Source organism: Ctenocephalides felis, unplaced genomic scaffold (genome assembly GCF_003426905.1).
Source record: "Ctenocephalides felis isolate EL2017-DRISC unplaced genomic scaffold, ASM342690v1 CF-g0.4_SCAFFOLD_01886, whole genome shotgun sequence".
NCBI classification, from domain to species: domain Eukaryota; kingdom Metazoa; phylum Arthropoda; class Insecta; order Siphonaptera; family Pulicidae; genus Ctenocephalides; species Ctenocephalides felis.
In genome coordinates, this window is record NW_020538040.1 from 167,349,801 (window position 1) to 167,362,143 (window position 12,343).

At 31.3% G+C, this 12,343-nt stretch overlaps 1 pseudogene; it reads right to left on the bottom strand.

Moving 5' to 3' along the window:
• Window positions 1–1,286: 1,286 nt before the first annotated feature.
• Window positions 1,287–9,965, bottom strand: LOC113376209 (annotated as a pseudogene).
• Window positions 9,966–12,343: the final 2,378 nt, after the last annotated feature.

Consider the following 12,343-nt stretch of genomic DNA (forward strand, 5'->3'; position numbering starts at 1 on the left):
TCATCATCATATATTACTTGATTCAAGTGACTGATTTTTCATTACTTACAGTATATGAAAAACTGGCTAAAACAAGTCGTATACAAACTAATGAATGAATTGAATTTATAGAAAATGTTATCGTTATGCCGAAATTATAACAACATATATGCAAGCTATATCGATTTTATCGTGTATTGAACACCATAAGATCATAAAGCGGATTTAAATGTATATGGCACATGAAACGTATCTTCATTTTTTACAATTATCTATATTTTGTATAATTTGGCATAACGACAAAACAGATGATCAAGGGGCAAAACTAGTGTGAAATTTCGTTTTCGGTATCATATTTCGGTAGATTACACTTTAAAAATAACATATTAAAATTTCAAATTGATATCTCAAATAGTTTTTGAGTTACAGCCATTTAAAAAGTATATATATAGTACAACGATCATTTTATCTTTAAACGCGTTTTTCTCGAAACAGCATTTTCCGAATTTGCTGCAGTGATTTCTTCAAAACGAATGATCCGATCACTATCATTTTTTTTACATGTTCTTTATACAGTTCTCCGTAAAATGAACTATCGATTTCTTGATCGGATCAAAAATCGAATTTTGGCAGTCGAAAAATGACCAAAATTTTGGGTAAAATTCGACTTTTTTTAAAAAAACGCCGCCATTTTGTTAATTTTTGATTTTTTTTTTTTCGTAGTTCATTTTACAGACAATATTATCTAGTTTAACAAGATTTTTTTTTTGATTTCATCCACGTAGAAGGCTGGAATCACTGCAGCAGTTAAGGGCCGTTGGAGATCGACGATAACTTAAAAAATATTTATTTTTTTTCTTCCAAAATTGTACTATGTATTCTTAAAGCATGTATAAATATATTTCTAACATTTTGAAATGATTGATAAAGTAGTCTTTTTAATATAAATTCCCAAAAATCACCTTTTTTTAGGCGGTTACACTAGTTGTGACCCTTAAATTGGCTTAGTTTGGGGACAAACAGGCCTCAATAACGACGAGATTTGTTCACAAATTGGAAAGATTTTCCAAATTTGAAAAATTGTTCATCGTAGTAAAATAAATAAAATCTAATTTTGAATATATTGTTAATTCATTCGGAAAATTGTCACGTGACTCGGTGATGAATTATTAATATTTAATTAGAAATTAAACCCTATAAATTAATAAATTATTTTATAAAATTCTTTCTTATTTCCTTATATTTAAAATTTGGTTTAGATTAAATAATTTCCGTCGCGAATGAAGCCTATATATAAGCTTAATAGACTATCGTTGCTGTTGTTGATGATGATGCATGTGCGAGTGCGTGGGTTGCTGATGGTGTGCATGTGAATGATGGTGGTGCTGCTGGTGGTGGTGACTGTGGTGGGATTGGTGGAGGGTTTGTTGATGCGGGTTATGGTGCTGATGCAAGTACGAGCCTTGAGCCTGATGCGGCAAAGGCGAAGGGCAATGCTGTTGCTGATAACCGGCTGGCGACTGATCGGGCCCGGCCATCATGCCGCCACCCGTATTTGGCGGACTCATGCCCACGGCGGACATGGGACCGCCGTCTAAATGACCGCCATAGTGCTGCTGTTGCTGTTGCTGAACGTGCTGCGCATGCGCTTGCGACATGCCTGCGCCAGAGCCGTATACTAACTGTCTTACTTTGGTATCTTCATCCGCGATGTTGTACGTGAGCTCCGTCTCCTCGAAACCTGTCGCCGACATCCTCTGGTCGCCGCCCTGGCCGCCAGGACCACCTTGATTACCGGTCGGCGGATCAGGAGAATTCAGGCACGTCTGTATGAGAGCCTTACCAGCTTCTGATGTGATCATGGGCTGCAGCTTTCGCGTAGCGAATGTGTACACATGTCCAGTCTCTGAAGCCACTAAAAGCATGACTTGGGTTCCAGTTAGCGTAGAAAGCTCGTATGCCTGAAATAGTTTATCATCGTAAGAACAAGTTATTATTAACAGAATAATATTCTAATAATACTGATATTAATATAATATATTACATTCTATTCGAACCAGATGTGCATCTATACATGAATAAATATATAATCTTGAATGTTGATTTTCAGCCAATCGTCAAAATAAAAGAGAACAAATAAATAATAAATTATTTATTTATACTTTTCGACACGGTTGTGTATCATCATTCAGCAACCATTTTTTTTTGAATTTTTCTTTTTCACAGTATCACATCAGGAAAAACAATAAAAAAAATGTTTACTTTAAATTGGTTATTTTCTATATGTTAATTAACAAACTATTTTTTTTATTGTTTTTCCTGTGTGTCGTGCGGAATTCGAAGTTGCGATATATAGAAAAAAACTAAGAATTTTAAGACCTTTCTAACGATGTATAATACTTTATATGTTTTCTTTACAGAAATATCGAATCATGAGGAGTGTTGCTCTAACCTAACCGCACTTCGCATTTCAACATGTTAACAACTACACATATTGCTCTATACTATCAAAACCGTAAAAGATACGAAAAAACTTTGTTCGTACGAAAGATGCAGAATAAAATTATAAATAAAATGGTATATAAATGGTTAAGTGTGTTCATATAATATTCTCGAGATTTTCCGATTTTCCTGAAATTTTACGACAGCAACTCGCCTGTAGGCCACACCGTGCGGAATTCGAAGTTGCGATATATGGAAAAAAACTAAGAATTTTAAAACCTTTCTAACGATGTATGCTTTATATGTATTCTTTCAGAAATATCTAAACCGTAAGATCACTAGATCACTAACCACTAGATGGACCAGCCATTATATATATATATATATATATATATATATATATATATATATGTATATATATATATATATTATTTCCATACATTATATAAAGCATATATATGTAAATATTATTATAACGTTATTTAAGCTTTAGATTTAAATTAACAATAGTTCTAGTGTAAATTTAAATTCAGTTCTTTCAAAAGTTCATTCATGATTTATTCAATATATTGTTTGTTTCAACTTATAATTTTTGTTTAATTCTTGTGACATTCACGTTAAATTGAGTTAAAATATTGGCATTGTAATCATCATGTTTGATTTATATACCATCTGAAATTTCAACTTAGAATTTTGTGTTATTTAAAATACAGACAAAACATTTATTACTGCGATTTAAATATTTACTCTGTAAATAACTCTGATTGTTATAAAATATTAATGAATATTTAAAATGTTAGTTTCTTATATTGATATGTTTCAGAGCTTTTTAGTAAAATTGTCTTATAATTAGAATAATTGTTGTTCGTTCATTGAGTCGATAATTTTTATCATACGTTCATATGATGTATTTACATCTATCATTACCGAATTAAACATGATAATGCGGCGTCTAATAATCAAGTGATCAATTTTTTAAGGATTTTGGACCCCCCCCTCACCCTTGGTGATAAGTGTTGATATTCAAAAATAACCTCTCTCCCCCAGCAAACATCAGGTGTATTTTAGTTACGAGAAAAAATTGTAAAAATTTGTTTTTTTTTAATATTTAGATTTTTTTTAATATCTGGTAAAAAATGAATACACGTGATATCTTACATAGCCCTCCCTCCTTCACGTGATATTTAGTGATTTTTTGTCAAACCCCTCCTCCCCCAAAAAACCACATGTGATTAATGGACGACCCCCCAGGATGTTTAAATATGATATGATACCGGAAAATTCTTATACTAAATTTTAAAAATTTAGTTTTGTATTTTGGCATATATTTGAAGTTTGCTTAATCAATTTTGGGGAATAGCTAAGTGATAATTATAATTTTATTTAATTAAGTATTAATCTATCTGTATCAATCGCGTGTTATCTGGTAGACAATGATGTGATGCCGATTTATATATATATATATATATATATATATATATCCCAAATGATGTAACAATGAAAAAGTTTATTTTTCATAGTTGAAGGTGTTTAAATATATATGGTATTTTTAAGCATAATGGAATACTCTACATTTATAAATCTTTCTATTAGAATCTTGGCACGATTTTTGACCTAAATTATATATCTTCTTTTAAATATTTGAAAATAATCTATAGAGATACACTATTTTTAAATTAATATTCTTGGATACGTATACTAGTGGAAATAAAGAAATGAATCAAAATACATGTATATATATATACTCTTCTGGCAATTTTTAGAAATATCAATGAATCTATTAAAAAAATCACTTAAAAATATTTTGCAATTTAGATTTGCTGAATGATGATACATATGAAATGTCGAAACGTTAAAATAAACAAGTGTAGGGGGAAGTCCCATAACGCCGGACGACACGAAGTACCGGACACTCTATTTAACACGTATTATTTAAGCGAGTATAAATCTTTTCATTTCAAAATACAAGTGAAAGGGGTACTGGGGCATACAGGTACAGGTTCACGCGCTAAGCCTCGCCTGTGACGCACACGGCCACGGCGAGAGCAACCCTTTCCTGTTTTAGGCGCAAAATCACGGCGTCACCTACATATAATGGAAGTAATTGTAGCATATTTATGCATTTACATTTGAGTGGTATGCAAAGAGAAAAGTTGTACTTGATTGTTATCCGTAAAATGGTAGAATATCATTAGATCTTTTAACCAATTTTAGTAGGTGCCATCAAATGAACGAAAATGTCTGTACCGGACACTAACAATAAGTCGACCCTTAGAGCCGGACAGTAAACATATTGATATTTCTTGTGAAAATTTACGTAATTTATTCCAATTATTTAATTTTATTCTGTATAAGTGCTAACGGTCACTACATACCCACATTTTTCGTATTTCCTAGTCAAATAATGCAAAAGCTTATGAATTCACCAGCTGAGAGCATCAGTGTGGCCCAGCCAAAAGGGTGGATGAATAAATAGTGACTTTCTTTTGAAAAATCTAAGAATATTCGTCAAAGACACATGTGCAGACATTCCAGAGCGTGGAGATGGCTACATATGTGATCAATGCAGGTTATTTTGAAATGTCCGGTACTAGGTGCCACTGTTCAAAATCATATAAAGATTGCGGTTTTGTTAATTTAGTTTGATTTCTAACTTTGTTATCTACTAGTCCGCCACTTGGAGACTTCCCCCTAAATATTAACAAATTTTTTAATGCAACGAATTGGTAGCTAATTATATCATATATACATTTGAAAAAAATGGGTGAGATCCGTGAGATAAACTCTAACTTGATTCAGGGAAGAATTGTGTGAAAGGTTTCCCATTGCCATTTCACACCGTAGTGCCCGAAAAAAAGAGTGAAGATATTTTTCATCTATATTTTTAAGCAGAAATATATATATATATTAGGGTGGTCCTTAAAATGGTCATTTTCGAATTTCTTTGCTCCCAGGGGCTCAAATGGTTCCAAATAGATAAAAAATAATTCTCTGAAAGTTTTAGCTCTTAATATTAACATTTAGATAGAGCGCAATTCAATCAAAGTTTTGTATGGAAATAGCATGCAAAAATTTTCAAAAATTTTAAAAATGTTTTTTATATGTAATTTAGCAAACAAATGAATGAATAAAAGTCATTCATTCGTCGCTAAATTATACCTAACACATTTTTTTTTAATTTTCAAAATTTTTTCCATGCTCTTTCCATACAAACTTTGATTGAATTGCGCTCTATCTAAACGTTAATATTAAGAGCTAAAATTTTCAGAGAATTGTTTTTTATCTATTTGGAACCATTTGAGCCCCTGGGAGCAAGAAAATTCGAAAATGACCATTTTAAGGACCACCCTAATATATATATATATATTATATATATATATATACATATATATATATATATATATACATATATATATAAACATATATAAATATATACATGTATGCTTACAAAAATATATACGAATAATATTTGTTACGCATATATTTGTCAGATAACTATATTTGTTTATATTAATTATCGATTGGTTTAAAAATAGTCCAATGTTGTTTTTTTTATTAATAATGTTGTTTGCCCAACTGTTAATGAAAGAGTTCATTTTTAAACATCAATCTGATCACGCAAAATCCAAAAACAGCCACGATATGTTATTATTAATTATGTTATTATTATTATTAAGATTATAACCGTGAAAATAAGTCGCGGATATTCGATTTAAGTGTCGCGTCATTTGCCGAAAGTGATCATAATATGAATTGAAAACATTATGCACATGTAATTGAATAATATTTTTGAAGACAATGACTGTTTACAAGATAAAGGCTAAAAAACAAATCAATAATTCGATATATTATATTAACTATTGCAATTAATTTGTATTATAATAAACATTCATTGTTATCAAACGTATACTGAATTGAAAAACTTTATAAAACAAAATGAAATTACGTTCAATAATAGTCATAATATTCAAAAGTGATAAAAATCAAATATGAAAAGAGATTAATTTAGTAAAACAACATATATTAATGAATTAAATAAAAATAGAAAAATGACAATAACATGTTTGTTAAAGATAGAGCGTTCCGATTCACATGGGTATCCCCATGAGACCGCACGAAAACACGCGAGGATCCACGAGCGGTCACGATGTTATGTTTGACAACTAAGCCATCTGATAAGGTTATGTTTAGTTTGCAAATCGTACCTTCTCATAATGCCAGTTTTTCGCTTAGAAAATGTCGTGTATCTCCTTAATTTGTTATCTATGTATTCCATTTTTATTTTAAACGCGCCCCTTAGTCTTTTTCCCATTGGAAGGTGGCGATTTCTTTTGTTGTATTGACGTATAACTGTCATCTACGACGTCTTGTACGCCACAGGCATCAAGCCCTATTCCCGAGCCCATTCCTCTGTCATCAAAACAAGAATCTGAGCTAGGCCTTTTAAGACCTCTATTAAGACCGCCACAATTTGTTTGGAGCATGCCGGCTCGAGACATTTGTTGTGTGAGGCCGCTAGAAGATCTGCCAAGGGTGACATTGGGATTTCCGTAAATTTCAGATGGTGTATCACCACTGAGTAATCCCATGTTATAATCCATGGTAAATCGTGAATCCAGTCCACTAGAAGAATCTATAATCACATACGTCACTCACGGCACTGTGTTCACAGAGCACAGAGGCACAAACACACAAGCACAGATCACACTACACAGTATCGCTACCAAGCGAAGTTCTTTGCGCAGAACACTAAACTGATCCGTCTCGTCATGAGAGTCGATAGCGCAACGTGCTCGGCTTCGGCTCCGCGCGTTCGGCTCGCTACGCGGCGAAGGACCGCCCATTCGCGACGACAGGAATAAGATTAGCACGACTTGATGCTGTCGCACTTGTTTCAAGTCAAAAGCAAGAAAGGGAGGAACGGATACGTCGTATCACTGTCAAATATCCAATTTTGTAGTAACCCGACCTATATGACTTTATTATCCTCCGCGAGAAAATAGCTCTAAATTTGATGATAAATAGAGCTATTTCGCGGTAAAAATAGATTCTAATTATTACTACACAAGATCGAAAGGAAAATATTGAGTTACATCGTTTGCGTCATAACAACGCGAAGAATCATTAGTTAACTAATAGGCACTCACTAAAATAAGTCCGGCCCCAAAGCCATATTTAGAAACAGCCGCAGCCAAATAAGGTTAACTTAACCGTATACGGCGAACAGATATTCCTCCTCCAAAATTTTAATGAGATATTACCTCACTCTGTGGGGATATATACTATATGTGTCCCTGTCTTATATAATCCACCACGTGGTCTGTAAACTGTAAGATTTACACCGAACACAAAACTTACTCACGATATACTGTGGTGCCCCGACTTACGAGATACGAGCTTCCAAAGGAGCTTGTTTGCTTCGACATACGAGCAATATTTGAGATACGATCTTTGTGCGAGTAAGAGTTTTCTCGAAAAATGTTAATGACAAAATGAAAATATGAAAAATTTCGTCAGTTGTAACAATGATTTTCCTGTCTTATATAATATAATCCACCACGTGGTCTGCAAACTGTAAGATTTACACTGAACAGAAAATTTACTCACGAATATCCCGACTTACGAATGTTTAGAGATACGAGCTTCCGAAAGAGCTTGTTTGCTTCGACTTACGAGCAAAATTTGAGATACGAGCTTTGAGCGAGTAAGAGTTTTCTCGAAAAATGTTAAAATTTCGTCAGTTGTAACATTGCTTTCTCGACGATAAAAATATTTTGTGATAGTAAATTATTTTAAAGTTAGTTATTCCAATTCTATATTAATATTAATTGTATAGTTACGATTTACCCATGCAAAAATTTTAAATTTTTAATGAGATATTACCTCACTCTGTGGCGATATATACTATATGTGTCCCTGTCTTATATAATCCACCACGTGGTCTGTAAACTGTAAGATTTACACTGAGCAGGAAATTTACTCACGATGTATCCCGACGTGTTTCGAGATACGAGCTTCCGAAAGAGCTTGTTTGCTTCGACTTACGAGCAAAATTTGAGATACGAGCTTTGAGCGAGTAAGAGTTTTCTCGAAAAATGTTAAAATTTCGTCAGTTGTAACATTGTTTTCTCGCCCATAGAAATATTTTGTGATAGTAAATTATTTTAAAGTTAGTTATTTCAATTCTATATTAATATTAATTGTATAGTTACGATTTACCCATGCAAAAATTTTAAAGATTATTTTTACGTTTGTAATTTTTGACTATACATTAATAGAGATTGTACAGTTATATATGTAGAGTTTTCATTTTCTACTTTTTGCAAACAAAAATATTTACTTTTATATCCATGGGTCCAAAAAAATGACTCTTGATTTAGGGCGAGAAATTATTAAAAATATGATAATGGCAAGGACAAGTAAATATTTTTGTTTGCAAAAACTAGAAAACGAAAATTCTACATATGTAACTGTACAATCTCTATTATAATGTATAGTCAAAAATTCAAAATAATTCTTCTTCTTCTTTTATCTATGGGCAAGGATGTACGAGCGTAACACATAGACTTGCACTGTGTTCAAACAAAATGAGTTGAAGGTTATAAGAGCTTTACAATAATTTATAAGCAGCTTTCTAAGCTCTAAAACTTCATGGCTAAAAGTCACCCCCGAAAATTTGCAACAGTTCGAGCATGGAAGTTATTAAACGAAACATGTCTATAACTCATTTCCACAATTTTATGCATGAACAGGAAAAAACAATAATTAAATTAATAAATAGTAAATTTATTTTAATATTCAAAAAACTTGATAAAACCACAGTCGTTGAACGAATTCAATGCATATCAGTGTATTTATTAGGAAAAAATTGCTTCGAGATACGAGCGATTCGACATACGAGCGTGATTAAGAAACGAATTAAACTCGTATGTCGGGGTACCACTGTATATTTGAATATAGGTTTATTCGTAAATAATACTGAAGTTTTGTTATTCGTTGTTTCCGAATATATTGAATTTTGTAATAAAGAATAATAATGAATATTATCGCTCGACGAATTTTAATAGTTAATCATTTTGCGAATAAAATACTTCAATTTGTTGTCAACAGATTTATTTTCACGATACCTGAACTAACCGCCAAAGTGATTTAAACGGAAGCTATCACTGATTCATAGTCATTATGCGATAACTGTACCCACTTCCTATAAACAGCGTGATAAGCATAAGCAAATTTCCGTTTAATTATGATAACATCCTTATATAGGAAAAGTTTATTACATTGTCTTGTTTTCGAATTAGTATGTGGAATATAGGTACTCCAATGGTCAAGCTTTCGGACTCGTGAGTGCGAATCTCGCTCTGGACAACCTGAATCGGGCAGCAGTGATGTCTATTTTTAGTAGAAAATATAGATCAAATGTATGTTTTCAATTAAAAATAGCTCATTTCGGGCACTGCGGCGTGAAATGGCAATGAGAAATCTCTTACTTTCTTCCATGAATCGAGTTGAAGTTTAACCAAGCTTGAGGACAATTCACCCATTATGCGAAATTAAACAAAGAGGGTAATATGAAATTTTACAAATGAGTATAGTATTAATAATATTGCTTTAAAATTTCAAATCATAACGAAAATGGTTTATCACATGTATTTTACTCGTAGTTAGGTTCATAACACGTATGTAAATATTTATCTATGATATTTATTTACCGCATGTGGCATCTCTTGGTGCTCGGCAAAACTCCTTTACGTTATGAAGGTGAATATAGTACTAAAAATTTACGAACTTGTTAATTTTTCTAAAATAATTTCTATAACTAGCTGTACGTAGAATTCTGTCTTAAGCAATTAGGGCATCGTGCTTAAGGCAAATTGCTGGAACTTCCCGTACCAAAAATTATTATTTTTTTAAAAAACGATTAACATTTTTGAAAAAAATTATTTAGAAAAAATAAAATTTTTGAGAAACTATAAATTGGACAAAAAATTACCTTTTTTTAAAAAAATTAAAAAAGATTTTTTTTTAAATTTTTTTTTTTGAAAAAAAAATGTTTTCTTTATTTTGACATATTTTGGAAGATTTGAACTTTTTTTCAAAGCAAAGTACTGCTTTAAACTGCATAGAGACAAAATATATGGCGCGTAAGCGCCGCGTCGCTGTCTAACGGGTAAAATTTGTACGGAACCCATAGGAATGTAAACAAAATTTATACTTATTAATTAAAATCTCTATAAAATATCTGATAATTTGACGTGTATATGTCTAATGATCATTTTTGACCGCCAAATAGCATTTTTTTTACTTTTTTTGTTAGATCTCCGAAACCGCTAGACCTGCCCTTATGAAAATTTGATCATTATTCATCTTGTCAATACAAGTAATTGTTTTTGAATTATTAAAATCGGACGCTCCGTTCTCTTACAAACTGAGGTACCGTTTTTGGCACTTTTTGCCCCATATCTTCGGAACGGCTAGACCTACCTCCGCCAAAACTATCAGCACGTCTCCTTACCAATACGAATCGAATGTTTTTTAAATTTTCAAATTGCTTCATCCGTGTTCCCGAAATCGTCGACGAAAATTTGTATCCGCACACACATACATACACACACATACATACACGCACACACACAACACACACATACATCCATTTTTTCTAAGTATGCCAAAATATTCATAACCTCTGAAACGTAAAGATATATCAAAATTTTCATTTTCGATTTTTTTGCGATTACTATAACTTACCCTACGGAAGTTAAAAAAAAATTACATCTGTGATAAACTGTGATAGGAACTGAATAATTTAGGTACAGAAAGAACGCCTAGTCATATCTTCATTTTTGGTAAATATCATTTGTTTAATACACATGTTTAAACAAACCAAACGTTAAAACAAGACAAAATTCAGATTTGCACAATGAATATATTTGTGTAACACAATAAATGTATACACACCAAATATATATATATATATATATATATAATATCTATATATATATATATAATTATATATATTTATAAGTATTCTATGCAAAATACTGATCGAGATGGTTGTTTCGAAGTACAAGTTATCCCAAATTCACGGATATTATGATTATCAATTTTGATAACATGAAGAACTGATAACAACTCAATGGTGTTGCAAAATACTGATCGAGATGGTTGTTTTGAAAATACTTAATTGTTTGAGAAATATCAAAATTAGATTACTTACCATATTATATATTATTATACTCCAGTGATTGCATATAATTGCATATTATTGAAACCTTTTAAAATAAAATATATTAATTTTGATTTAAAAAATTTATACGCTTACATTCTAACTATATAACTGCTACATGCTATTAAAACTAATAATGTTATATACATAATTTAAAAATCTAATACTTTCTCTAGGCCCTCAACATGCATGTCTATGCATTTTTATTTCGTGAGATATCTTTCCTAAGGGCCTCTGAACAAATTTTTAAACGGAACACTGCTAAGTCTGCTACAAAGTCTCCAATGTATTTTAAATATTTTTAATATTATTTTATATCTTTTGAAAATAAATTAAATATACCACTATTATGAGAAACGATTAAAATGTTACTTTTATATGTAAAAATGTGTAAAAACTTTACTATACACATAAGCTCTAAATAAAGTTTTTTATGGCATGATATAAAATAATACTTTGTATTAATACTTTTATTATAATATATTATCTTCTAGAACATTCAAAAAGTATGTAAGAGATATATATTTATAAACAACTTATTTAATGTTTCATTCAACTTATTCAAGTTTCATTCGGCTACAACTGTTGGTAGGTGAAAGTAGAAAAGTATTGAAATGGTCAATAATTTGGTATATTTAAATTTATTATATATCGCAATATAATATTATATCTCTTACCTCTCGTATTAGTTTCATA